Source organism: Salvelinus namaycush, chromosome 11 (genome assembly GCF_016432855.1).
Source record: "Salvelinus namaycush isolate Seneca chromosome 11, SaNama_1.0, whole genome shotgun sequence".
NCBI classification, from domain to species: Eukaryota; Metazoa; Chordata; class Actinopteri; order Salmoniformes; family Salmonidae; genus Salvelinus; species Salvelinus namaycush.
In genome coordinates, this window is record NC_052317.1 from 26,812,813 (window position 1) to 26,827,986 (window position 15,174).

Below are 15,174 nucleotides of genomic sequence, written 5' to 3' on the forward strand. Positions count from 1 at the left end.
TAGTTGAGGTTTAGGGTTTAGTGAATGCCTTGTCCCAAATACAATTCATTTAGTTTTAGAAATATTTTGGACTAGCTTATTCCTTTTCACCCATTCTGAAACTAACTGCAGCTCTTTGTTAAGTGTTGCAGTGATTTCACTTACTGTAGTAGCTGACGTGTACAGTGTTGAGTCATCTGCATACATAGACACTCTGGCTTTACTCAAGACTAGTGGCATGTCATTAGTAAAGATTTTAAAAAGTAAGGGGCCTAGACAGCTCCCCTGGGGAATTCCTGATTCTACCTGGATTATGTTGGAGAGGCTTCCATTAAAGAACATCCTCTGTGCTCTGTTAGACAGGTAACTCTTTATCCACAATATAGCAGAGGGTGTAAAGCCATAATACATATGTTTTTCCATCAGCAGACTATGATCCATAATGTCAAAAGCCGCACTGAAGTCTAACAAAACACCTCCCGCAATCTTTTTATCATCAATTTCTCTCAGCCAATAATCAGTAATTTGTATGAGTGCCGTGCTTGTTGAATGTCCTTCCCTATAAGCGTGTTGAAAGTCTGTTAAAATAGCATTGTATCTGGTCAAACACCATTTTTCCAAAGGTTTACTAAGGGTTCGTAACAGGGGCATATATGGGGGTTGGACATGATGCAGACAATTACATTGATTGAAGCCACAATCTATCTGCAATATTAAAGCTGATTTACCCGCTAAAAAACAACAACAAAAAAACAGGCTGATTGGTTGGCTATTTGAGTCAGTAAATGGGGCTTTACTATTCTTGAGTATCGGAATGACTTTTGCTTCCCTCCAGGCCTGAGGGCTCACACTTTCTAGCAAGCTTAGATTGAAGATATGGCTAATAGGTGTGGCAATATAATTTGCTATTATCCTCAGTAATGTTCCATCCAAGTTGTCAGACCCCAGTGGCTTGTCATTGCTGACAGACAACAATATTTTTTTCACTTCTTCCACACTCACTTTATAGAATTCAAAATTACAATGCTTGTCATTCATAATTTGATTAGCTATACTTGGATTTGTAGCATCAGCATTTGATACTGGCATTTCATGCTTAAATTTGCTAATCTTGCTAATGAAAAAAATCATTAAAGTAGTTGGCAATATCAGTTGGTTTTGTGATGAATGAGCCATCTGATTCAATGAATGATGGAGCTGAGTTTGCCTTTTTGCCCAAAATGTAATGTAAGGTGCTCCAAATCTTTTAATTATCATTCTTTATGTCATTTACATTTATTTCAGAGTGGAGTTTCTTCTTTTTATTCAGTTTAGTCACATGATTTCTCAATTTGCAGTACGTTTGCCAATCGGTTGTACAGCCAGACTTATTTGCCATTCCTTTGCCTCATCCCTCTTAACCATACAGTTTTTAGAGTAATTTTCTTAACGGGTGCATGCTTATTACTAACTGGAATAAGCAATTTCATAAATGTGTCAAGTGCAGCATCTGGTTGCTCCTCATTACACACCACAGACCAACAAATATTTTTTACATCAACAACATAGGAATCACAACAAAACATATTGTATGACCTCTTATACACTATATTAGGCCCAGCCTTCGGAACTTTGATTTTCCTAGACATGGCTACTATATTGTGATCACTTCATCCGATGGATTTGGATACTGCTTTAAAGCAACTTTCTGTAGCATTAGTAAAGATGTGATCAATACATGTTGATCACAGTGCCTGCAACCTGAATCAGGTTGCAGGCACTAGTTACAGTTTGAAGCTTTTTCTTACGTGGGCAGCTTGATGAAAGCCAGTCAATATTTAAATCACCCAGAAAATATACCTCTCTGTTGATATCACATACATTATCAAGCATTTCTCACATGTTATCCAGATACTGACTGTTAGCACTTGGTGGTCTATAGCAGCGTCCCACCAGAATGGGAGGTGAGGCAGATGAACCTGTTATCATTACTTCAACAGTATTGAACATGAGATACTTTCTAAGCTTTACAGGAATGTGGTTCTGAATATAAATGGCAACACCTCCACCTTTGGCATTTCTATCTTATAACCATGTATTGCTACCACTTTATCATCAAAGGTATTATCTAAGTGAGTTTCAGAGGTTGTCAGAATATGAATGTCATCTGTTACTAGCAAATTATTGATTTCATGAACATTGTTTCTTAAGATACATATGTTAATATGGGCTATTTGTAACACTTTTCTGGGATGCTTGATTGTTTTCATAGCTTTACTGGGAAGCTCAGCAGAAGTAGCCATGCTCAAGTAATTTATGATAGTGCAGGGTGAGCTGCACACAGTGGATTTCCTACTAGGGCACACCGCCTCGATTAATGCATTCAATAGCTGTAGGATCAGCAAAGGCCTTCAGGGCAGTTAGAGGGACACACATTATGTTACTTACATTGTGTCTTCCAACGCCCATGGGATAATGTACATTTGTTGAAGCATTATGACAACTCAGCGACACAATGGTAGGGATTAACCTAATTGGGCTTGGGTCATTGATAAGTAATTGTCTCAAAGCACCATTATAACGCTGTGAAACGATCCAGGAACCAAAATGATTGGGTGTATCTAATCCTCCTTTTAAAACAAGCTTTGTTTCCAGAAGGTATCAAAATTGTCAATTAATGATACACCCAAAGAGCGGTAATAGTCTCATAGCCAGATATGGATGGCTAAAAGTCTGCTGAAACGTTAATTCCCACAATTTAGGGAGGTCACAGGGCCAGATATTATGGGGAATTTGTTGGTGTCAAGCAGAGACCCTATCAGTTCTTTGAAATCTTCAGCTGTTCTGAGCTGCCCTTCATAATGTCATTGAATCTCACATGAACTATGATAGACTACATTTCCTGATGCAGGTTTAAAATGTTTGGGAGCAGCTTATTGATGTCTTGTACTCGTGCTCCTGGATAGGGCAACGTTTTTGCTACAGGGACTGAGACATTTCTTACCATTGAACTGCCCAATACAACGGCCAGAGAAGGGGATGGAGAAATCTGCCCATTCCTACCCCTCACACAATTCAATGAAACCTTCACGGGCCCACGAGAAGCAGGATAGCATACGCCCGCTGCTTCCGACAATAGGTTCAGACCTCTCACAGCAGGAGATCCCCCCGTCGGATCCAGAGACAGGGAAAGGAGCCTAACTCGACGACAAAGCTGCTGCTGGAGTCATCACAGCCGTCGCAGACACAGGCAATTCCAGCGATGAAGGCGCAGGTTGAACAGGAACCAGTGCAGCTATTCCTTATGTCATTCTGCTCCGAACCTCTTGTAGACACTCCAGTCCACTTAGCATCATGCCTCTGCCTTCGGTTTCCACGAATTGTGACATGGGACCAGCACTGAATGGAACAATCTTCTTGCTGTTCTCCGTCTACTCCACTACAAGATGGAGGAGGAGAAGCAGATGGAGACAACTTCCTTGGCAGGCAAGTTCCAGGTAGCACAGGCCATTTGGATAGGGACAGATGACAAGGCGGGGAAACATCCATCAGGTACGAGCGGCATCCAGCCACAGGAGTTGAGAAAGTTCCAATTTGCGTTTTCTCCATAAATTTGCGCAGAATTTAAATTTGAGAGGATGCAATCATATTGTGAATATTGGTATTTAATTACCCAGAGTAGTTGTTAAAGTAATCTGCAGCTATACAACCATCAAATATATACGTCTGATGTCTGGAATGGGAAATGGTTCAGGTTCAATACAGCATCTAGACACTGGTAGGTGCTAGTGATCCTTTCCTCTTTCATGGGCATGATACATAACTGAACATATAGACAAGACTCAGTCTTGAGCCTTCCCTCTGCCTCATTCATTACCAGGCTTACATCTTTTCTATATGACTGGCCAGCGAGCAGCAACAACTGACCTCCAAGATTTCTCAAATTGTGGTTCATACAAAACAGGTTGAATCTGCAGTTGAATGGAAATGTATCTACTATATCATGAAGGTAAATGGTATTGGATTATTCTGCTTAGCCGTAGTGTATCCGAATTGAATTTGAACCAAAACAACCAGAGGTTGGTTCATCATTTCAGAATATACTGTATATGGGGTCTATGTTGACTCTGGCTGGGGTCCATTCATTGTGAAAGGAAGAAAATGAAACAAATCATTTTCAAAGTACCGTATGTGTAACCACACAAAGTTATGCAGCTAATGGCAGTTACTTATTAAAAAAAACACAGTCCTATCATTCTAATCTGAGTTTAGATGATGTATTCATTATCATCAACATCATCATGAAAAATTTAACCACAAGAAAAAATAAGAATGGTAAAAGTGCTCTTTCATCATCTGCAGTCATTTTTCAAATCTAAACATCATACTTTCCACTAACAGCTTCAGCAGATGTGCATGATGCATTGTGTGAAAGTATAACATTCAGAAAATACTAACATTTCAGAAACGTTAAAGCAGAAAACTTTTTTCTATATGTAAATGCATTGCCAAAACTGCCCCTTAACATTATAGAGATCTTATCCCTATTGCATAGATCATCATTGCACTGCAGGTTATGTTAAATTATTAATAATCTGGATGGTCCAAAAAGGCAACCCACTTCTGCAGCTATAAAATGTTTAGAGAAGTTTTTCTTCCAACTGACTTGAGAGAGCTGGTGGTTGATTGATTTGTTTGCGCTCAAAGAGAGGGTGTGATAGATACGTACAGTGGCTTGCAAAAGTATTCACCCCCCTTGGCATTTTTCCTATTTTGTTGCCTTTCAACCTGGAATATAAATATATTTATGGGGGGTTTGTATCATGTTGGGGCAGCAGGTAGCCTAGTGGTAAGAGCGTTGGGCCAGTAACCGAAAGGTTGCTAGATCAAATCCCAGAGCTGACAAGGTAAAAATATGTCGTTCTGCCTTAACCCCCTATGCCATAATTGTAAATAAGAATTTGACAGGCCTAGAGAAACAAAGGTTAAATAAATTTAATTTACAAAACATGCCTACCACTTTGAAGATGCAAAATATTTTTCATTGCGAAACAAACAAGAAATAAGACAAAAAAACAGAAAACTTGAGCGTGCACAACTATTTACCCCCCCAAAGTCAATAGTTTGTAGAGCCACCTTTTGCAGCAATTACAGCTGCAAGTCTCTTGGGGTATGTCTCTATAAGCTTGGCACATCTACCCACTGGGATTTTTGCCCATTATTCAAGCCAAAACTGCTCTAGCTCCTGTAAGTTGGATGGATTCTGCTGGTGTACAGCAATCTTTAAGTAATACCACAGATTCTATATTGGATTGAGGTCTGGGCTTTGACTAGACCATTCCAAGGCATTTAAATGTATCCCCTTAAACCACTTGAGTGTTGCTTTAGCAGTATGCTTAGGGTCGTTGTCCTGCTGGAAGGTGAACCTCCGTCCCAGTCTCAAATCTTTGGAAGACTGAAACAGGTTTACCTCAATTTCCCTGTATTTAGCGCCATCCATCATTCCTTCAATTCTAACCTGTTTCCCAGTCCCTGTCGATGAAAAACATCCCAACAGCAAGATGCTGCCACCACCATGCTTCATTGTGGGGATGGTGTTCTCGGGGTGATAAGAGGTGTTGGGTTTGTGCCAGACATAGCGTTTTCCTTGATGGCCAAAAAGCAATTTTAGTCTCATCTGACCAGAGTACCTTATTCCATATGTTTGGGGAGTCTCCCACATGCCTTTTGGCAAACACCAAACGTGTTTGCTTATTTTTTTCTTTAAGCAATGGCTTTTTTTCTGGCCACTCTTCCGTAAAGTGAATTTGGGTGGGCGGCCCTTTCTTGGCAGGTTTGTTGTGGTGCCATATTCTTTCCATTTTTTAATAATGGATTTAATGGTGGCTTGTGGGATGTTCAAAATTTCAGATATTTTTTTATAACCCAACCTTGATCTGTACTTCTCCACAACTTTGTCCCTGACCTGTTTGGAGGGCTCCATGGTCTTCATGGTGCCACTTGTTTGGTGGCGACCCTTGCTTAGTGGTGTTGCAGACTCTGGGGCCTTTCAGAACAGGTGTCTATATACTAAGATCATGTGACATTTAGATTGCACACAGGTGGACTTTATTTAACTAATTATGTGACTTCTGAAGGTAATTGGTTGTCACAGTCATCATAAACAGGAGACCAAGGCGCAGCGTGGTAAGCGCACATACTTATTTTAGTGTAAGAACGAACACTGAACAAACTAAACAAAATAACAAAATGAACTTTGTGTAACGGCAGCCTTCCTCCTCTTCACGAGAAGAGAGGGTGTAACAGGGATCGGACCAACACGCAGCGTAGCCAGTGCTCAACATGTTTAATAAAACAAAACTGTGAACACTTACAACGATACAAAATAACAAAATGTGGCAAACCGATACAGCCCTATCTGGTGCAGAGAAAACACAAAGACAGGAAACAACCACCTACAAACCCCAACACAAAACAAGCCACCTATATATGATTCCCAATCAGAGACAACACAAAACACCTGCCTCTGATTGAGAACCATATTAGGCCAAACATAGAAACAGACAAACTAGACACACAACATAGAATGCCCACCCAGCTCACGTCCTGACCAACACTAAAACAAGCAAAACACACAAGAACTATGGTCAGAACGTGACACTTTGAAGCATATATGAGAAGTGCAGACAGGCAACTAAACATAGAATAAGAACCCACAAACTACCCAAGGAATATTGCTACCTAAATATGGTTCCCAATCAGAGTCAACGATAAACAGCTGCCTATGAGAACCAATCCAGGCAACCATAGACATATAAACACCTAGACTTACAAAAAACCCTAGACATACAAAAAACCCTAGACAATACAAAAACTAAACAAACCACCCTCGTCACACCCTGACCTAACCAAAATAATAAAGAAAACAAAGATAACTAAGGTCAGGGCGTGACATTGGTTGCACCAGATCTTATTTAGGGGCTTCACAGCAAAGGGGGTGAATACATATGCACGCACCACTTTTCAAAAAAAAAATGTGTCAAATTTTTTCACACAAGTAATTTTTTTCATTTCACTTCACCAATTTGGACTATTTAGTTTATGTCCATTACATGAAATCCAAATAAAAAGCTATTTAAATTACAGGTTGTAATGCAACAAAACGCCAAGGGGGATGAATACTTTTGCAAGGCACTGTATGTATCTCTCTCACAATCCGTAGGCTACTTCCAATTGGTGGGTCCCTTACACATTAAGCATTTACAGTCACACAGGCCTACCTCTATCCATAGGACTCCTGTGGAACTCATCACCTGATTGCATGGCCTCCTAGTCCTCCCAGGTATAGGTGAATGTTCCATTAGATGTCTGAATCCCCACCATACTCCTCTTTGCCACAGGCCTACATCCTTGCCACAGAAAAGCAGCGTATCTCTCTGTTGAAGAAATAAAAGGTCAAATAAGTGGGATATTTTCCAGATAATGTAATACGTATAGACTGTGTAGTTCAACCTGGCTTTCACTACTACTTTCAATGCTGTCTAATATTCCTTCAACAACAATAACAACCACCACCAGAAACTACTAGCAACACCACTACATATCTTTATGATTCACAATCCATCATAAGTCTATTAACCCAATACTTCTGAGAGTTTTTGTTAGGCAAAAAGCAGTCCAGCTGCCTTAATCATGCCTCATTAGTGAACCATCGCCTCATAAGAAGCCCTGACATGATGAAAAGATCGGTGTTATGTATGATTGATGATGGATAGATTTAGAATTCAGCCTGCCCATTCCCAGTTGAGACAAGACAGGGCTCTTAAAAACTGGATTCTGGAGGGTGATTGCTTGACGTTTCAGGAAGGTTACTTTGCTTTAGAAAATAAAGAAATCTCTGACTGGGACATCTATTGGTTCAGCTGTGGCTGTGTAATTCCAATTATTATCCACTTTGCTCTGATTGTCAGCCATCACCTGGCAATGATGCCCTGACTCTATTTTGAAGACTATTGTCTGCAGGATAAAGGCATTATTTTCATAGATACATTACTACCTGAGCCTGGTTCCCTGCTAGGTTTCTTCCTAGGTTCCTGACTTTCTTGGGAGTTTTTCCTAGTCACCGTGCTTCTACATCTGCATTGCTTGCTGTTTGGGGTTTTAGGCTGGGTTTCTGCTTAGCACTTTGTGACATCGGCTGATGTAAAAAGGGCTTTATAAATATATTTGATTGAATTTGATTGATTGCATTAGGGGTTGTAGCTGCGTGCGGCTCAATACTAAGGTAAAATTCCTCAAGTGAAACAGCAACCGCAACGTGGAAGTTGATCAAAAATGTGTTTATATTGATACAACTAAACCTGGTGGGGCGAACATTAGAAAAAGCTTAAGTTTAACCTGGACCTCAGTCTCAAAATGTGCTTCAGCCAATTACAATCGTTGACATAGTTGCACGTGATAGAACGCTACATTGTAGCTGGTCCTTTCAGTAACCTGGCACACGTTAGCCCTATGCTAACCTCACCAGCTGACAGTGATTATTTCTTGCAACAAATTCCACATCAGCCTATCAAAGATCTTAGACTTTATATCCACCAACCTGTGCCATTTCTTAGGTCAACTTGGCCACCAGAGAGATATTTAAAACCTCCAAATTCAAGGTTTACTTTTGTTCCACTAGGTCTGTAAAATGTAGTGTCCCAATAGGCTATTGTATGATGCATCCTTGACTAGGCTACGTTACAGACAAAATTAAAAAGGCACGTTTTCGCATATAAGCTTTTGCCTGTCAGTTTCACACACATTCATAGGCTTTCGCAGCAATAAAAATGTAGGAAGATTACACATGTACGTTTATAAGTTGAAGACACTCGTGGTCATGTCAAATAGCTGTAATTTACCCCTTACTGCAATCACTAATTGGTGGCGTGATCCACTAAGGCGGTAAAGCCCAGACACGGCCCAGAGACGACAGTTAGTCAGAAGCCCCCTCGGGGCAAGGTTTTTATTTGAGGAAAGAGCTCTCAAGTCAAATAATGCATATGTGACAAAGTAGATGATTATAAAAATGCATATAAAACTTTGGAAGCCTACATTTAGGTGATGACTATTAGGCCACAGCAATGTATTTGGCCGAAAGGCTCAAGAAAGACGTAGTTCCGTATTAAATTCATTCTAAATGTTCATTTTCAAGCGTTTGGCTGCACTTCACTTCTCAACACACTAACACAATAAATGTCATTCTACATTTCAAAGGGGAAAAAAACTCACATGGGTCTCAAACACTTGCCACAATCTGTGATAAATAAGAGGAACTAGGTGTTCAACACTGGAAGCTACACTGAACTAAATTATGAACACAAAATGTAAAATGTGGGTTCCATGTTTCATGAGCTGAAAAAATTAATCCCTGAAATTATTTATCTTAAATTCTGTGCACAAATGTGTTTACATCCCTGTTAGTGAGCATTTCTTTTTTTCCAAGATAATCCATCCACCTGACAGGTGTGGCAAATCAAGAATCTTATTAAACAGCATGATCATTACAAGGGTGCACTTGTGGTGGGGAGAATAAAAGGCCACTTTAAAATGTGCAGTTTTGTCACACAACACAATGCCTCAGATGTCTCAAGTTTTGAGGAAAAACTCATTCTGATTGGTTGGGCCTGGCTCCCCAGTGGATGGTCCTGGCTGCCAAGTGGGTGGGCCTATGCCCTCCCAGCCCAACATAGCTGCACCCCTGCTCAGTCATGTGAAAACCATAGATTAGGGCCTAATCAATTCATATGAATTGACAAATTTCTTTATATGACCTGTACCTCAGTAAAATCCTTGAAATTGTTGCATGTTGCATTTATATTTTTGTTCACTATATATGGCCAGTCAGTCAAATGCATGTGATCTAGTATGATTATCAGAATCTGCTGTTGGACTTCTGTTAAAGGGATAGTTTGTACATGACGTTATTAGTAAACATGTTTAAAGGTCAGGTGACCTCGCCGGGTCAGAAGGGAGCTTGATATTTTCCAGTGAGCAACATCTGCCATCAATCAACAAACAACTGTTTCGAGGTAACTAAATCTGCTGCTCTAACGGGATATCAATTATTAGGCTATCGCTAAAGTTTTTTTATGTCCTCCCGGTGGCGACCCGTCATTCAGGTGGCAGAGCCCCACCTGTTCAGCTAAAATAATAATAAAATCAAATAAATTATTGCCTGTTTTGCACTCGGAATTCCAAGTCGGGTACTCTGGCGTCTTTCTAGAGCTCCGACCTGAAGATCACTGACGTTATGATTCAACCTTGTTTTTTTCAGAGTACCAGTTGTTTTGAAAGCACCAAGAATCCAGAGAATGCCAGACTTTGATGACAAAGTTTGATGACAAAATTTGCCCACTGTCACGTTTGTCTTCCTCCTCTTCTGAGGAGGAGTAGTTGGAAGGATCGGAGGACCAATGGTAAGCATGGTAAGTGTTCATCTTGAATTTATTTAGAAAAGAGAACACTGAACGAACTATACAACAATAACAAACGTGACGCTATATATGAAAAGTGCAGACACAGGCAACTAACACATAGACAATCACCCACAACCCACAATGACAAAACAGGCTACCTAAATATGGCTCCCAATCAGAGACAACGACAAACACCTGCCTCTGATTGAGAACCATATCAGGCCAAACACATAGAAATAGACAAACTAGACATACAACAAGGAATGCACACTCAGATCACACCCTGACCAAACAAAACATAGAAACATACAAAGCAAACTATGGTCAGGGTGTGACACCCACGAAGGACCACTGCACCAGCTTCCTGTTCAAGTGAGCACAACAAGGTGAGTCCAAAAATGTATTGTATGCTGCTGCATAAATAATGCAATATGCCAGGGAGATATGTATACTGTAGCTAAGAAAATAATACTAATTGTATGTGTTGTTTAGTTAGATGTTAGCTGTTGGTGGTGCACATGTAGCTTATAGCCTGTTTTAGAGAAATGTCATCATCGAATATTGTAAGAGCTTTCATTGTCTGCGTATATGCCCCCTTTATTTATCCTACGGTTCTGACTTGGCGTACAGGGAGAATACTGTAAGAACAGCACATGTTCTGAATTCTGTCGCTGTACACTACAAAAGTGCTGAACAAATAGTTATATTGACTACGTCCGTCCTAGCTTGCTCGTTAATGTCTTAATCGAAATGACGGATTGACTCTTATCCACTCGTCGTCCCCTCATGCCATAGTTTGTACATCTCAATTGTCAGTAGAAACCACATTTGTTCAAGCAAGTCAGCCATATCAGCTATGTTTTTTAAAGGCAGTAAATGAGGCTGAATTAACTGTTTCACTGCCAGACAAGGCTCCGCTGATAGCCAGGTGTAGCAGTGGTAAGGATTCACTCCATGGTGCTGAAAAGAAAGCTCTGCTGTTGGGACAGCTTTATGTAGGCCCTGACAGTTTGTGGGCATATTTGTCACTGTTTGAGTGAAATTAATATATTATTTAGTGTTGTGTTGTGGTGTGGCTTTGCTGGCATGTGTCTAAAAAACTAATTGGGGAGTTTGCCCCACCAAGATTTACATGCTAAAATCGCCACTGTGTCCTCCATTGCGTTATTTATTTATTGCCAAAACGACAAAAGAAGCCAAGTTAAATATAATATGGACATAAAACACATGGGGGCAGTAGCGTCAATTCTAGGAAACAGCCCAATCAGCAGCAAAGCCAAATTCCAAGTGCCCAACTAAAACTTCTGTCATAGACAGCCCTTGACATTTACCCACACTGAAATAAAGGTAATAAGAGTACAGTAATAGGCTGTAATATGTCTGGTATAATTTATGAGGTTATTGATGGGATGGTTGTCATCAAATTTAGGACAAAATCGAGTCATTAAAGAAGTGGGTTGGATAACTTTGGTGTAATTCCCTGGGGAGTTGCTTCTTGCCTGGACCTCTGGTGGCTCAGTGCAGTCAAGCAACAACAACAAAAAACACTGCTGAGATTTAAAGCTACGGCGACAATTTCAGAATGTATCAGGCTGTTACTACAATTTCAGAATGTATCAGGCTGTTACTACAATTTCAGAATGTATCAGGCTGTTACTACAATTTCAGAATGTATCAGGCTGTTACTACAATTTCAGAATGTATCAGGCTGTTACTACAATTTCAGAATGTATCAGGCTGTTACTACAATTTCAGAATGTATCAGGCTGTTACTACAATTTCAGAATGTATCAGGCTGTTACTACAATTTCAGAATGTATCAGGCTGTTACTACAATTTCAGAATGTATCAGGCTGTTACTACAATTTCAAGAGTCGTGGTTCAACGAAAAATGTAATTGTCGAGTCAGTTTAAATCTTTGTGCGTGTTATGTGTGTGGGAGCAAGTGAAGTGTACTTGTGTGTGTGTTGAAGTGTCAGTGTGTGTGAGTGTGTAGAGTCCTGTGAGTGTGCATAGAGACAGTGCAAAAATAAATAATACAAGGGTCAACTCAGCTAGTCCATGTAGCCATTTAGCAGTCTTATGGCTTGGGGAAAGATGCTGTTCAGGAGCCTGCTGGTGTCAGACTTGATGCACTGATACCGCTTGCCATGCGGAAGCACAGAGAACAGTCTATGGCTTCAGTGGATGGAGTCTTTAACGATGTTTGTGGCCTTAATTTCACATCGCCTGATATAGAGATCTTGGATGGCCAACCAGGTCACTTGTGATAAGCATTTGCCTCTGATTCCAAAGGTTGCAAGTTCAAATCCAGCGATATACAGTTATTTTTTTGATTTCTGCTTTAAGACTATCCCAAACCTTAACCCTTACCTTAAACCACTTGGAGTTAATGCCTAATCTTAATATTTAGGACTTAATGCCTAAACTTCCAAATGTTGCAAGTTCAAATCCAACGATAGAAAGTAATTTATTTGATTTTAGTTTTAAGCCTATCCAAAACCTTATGCCTCAATCACACAGCGTCATTGCACAAAATGGAACGCAGCATCACCTGGATGTGTGTGCAACAAAAGTTCAACAATCACCTTCTGCTACCATTTCTGTCAAGTCGCTTATGTATACAATGTGATGAATACGTTCGATAAATCCAACGTATGCACCACACAGAACGCACTGCAACTGCCTCTGTAATGCTGCAAGGCAAACGTAGCGTTCCATTGGAAATGAATGTACTTCTGGTGTACCAAAATGCAAGATCAAATCAAATCAAATTGTATTAGTCACATGCGCCGAATATAACAGGTGTAGACCTTACAGTGAAATGCTTACTTACGAGCCCCTAAACAACAATGCAGTTTAAAAAAAATATGAGTGAGAATAAGAAATAAAAGTAACATGTATTTAAAGAGCAGCAGTAAAATAACAATAGTGAGACTATACACAGCGGGGTACCGGTACAGAGTCAATGTGCAGGGACACCTGTTAGTGCAGATAACATGTACATGTAGGTAGAGTTAATAAAGTGACTGCATAGATGATAACAACAGAGAGTAGCAGCTGTGTGTAAAAGAGGCGGGGGGGGGGGGGGGGCAATGCAAATAGTATGAGTAGACATTTGATTAGATGTTCAGGAGTCTTATGGTTTGGGGGTAGATGCTGTTTTGAAGCCTCTTGTACCTAGACATGGCGCTCTGGTACCGCTTGCTGTGTGGCAGCAGAGAGAACGGTCTGTGACTAGGGTGGCTAGAATCTTTGACAATTTTTAGGGCCTTCTTCTGACACCGCCTGGTATAGAGGTCCTGGATGGCAGGAAGCTTGGCCCCAGTGATGTACTGGGCCGTAACAAGCAGAGTGCCTTGTGGTCGGTGGCCGAGCAGTTGCCATACCAGGCAGTGATGCAACCAGTCAGGATGCTCTCAATGGTGCAGCTGTAGAACCTTCTGAGGATCTGAGGACCCATGCCAAATCTTTTCAGTCTCCTGAGGGGGAATAGGTTTTGTTGTGCCCTCTTCACGACTGTCTTGGTGTGTTTGGACCATGTTAGTTTGTTGGTGATGTGGACACCAAGGAACTTGAAGCTCTCAACCTGCTCCACTACAGCCCTGTTGATGAGAATGGGGGCGTGCTCGATCCTCTTTTTCCTGTAGTCCACAATCATCTCCTTTGATGTGTTTGTTGTCCTAACACTACACGGCCAGGTCTCTGACCTTCTCCCTATCGGCTGTCTCGTCGTTGTCGGTGATCAGGCCTACCACTTGTGTCATCAGCAAACTTAATGATGGTGTTGGAGTTGTGCCTGGCCATGCAGTCATGAGTGAACAGGGAGTACAGGAGGGGACTGAGCACTCCTGAGGGGCCCCTGTGTTGACGATCAGCATGGCGGATGTGATATTACCTACCCTTACCACCTGGGGGCAGCCCGTCAGGAAGTCCAGGATCCAGTTGCAGAGGGAGGTGTTTAGTCCCAGGGTCCTTAGCTTAGTGATGAGCTTTGAGGGTACTATGGTGTTGAAGGCTGATCTGTAGTCAATGAAAAACATTCTCACATATGTGTTTCTTTTGTCCAGGTGTGAAAGGGCAGTGTGGAGTGCAATAGAGATTGCACCATCTGTCGATCTGTTAGGGCAGTATGCAAATTGGAGTGGGTCTAGGGTTTCTGGGATAATGGTGTTGATGTGAGCCATGACCAGCCTTTCAAAGCACTTCATGGCTACGGACGTGAGTGCTACGGGTCGGTCGTCATTTAGGCATGTTACCATAGTGTTCTTGGGCACAGGGATTATGGTGGTCTGCTTAAAACATGTTGGTATTACAGACTCGGACAGGATGAGGTTGAAAATGTCAGTGAAGACACTTGCCAGTTGGTCAGTGTGATCGAGGCGTTAACCCTTACCTTAACCATTTGGAGTTAATGCCTAACCTTAAGATTTCAGAGTTAATGCCTACACTTAACCCTAACCTTAAACATTCGGAATTAACTTAACCAGAAACACTTCGAAATTTGACATTTGCAATAACTTCGAAATTTGACGTTTGAGATGAACTTCTATTTTTAACGTGAGAGCTAGTTAGGATGGCAGGGAGCTCGGCCCCAGTTATGTACTGGGCTGTCCACACCACCCTCTGTAGAGCCATGCAATCGAGGGCAGTGCTGTTGCCATACCAAGCAGTGGTGCAGCTAGTCAAGATGCTCTCAATGGTGCAGCTGTATAACCTTTTTAGGATCTGAGGACCCATGCCAAACCTTTTCAACCTC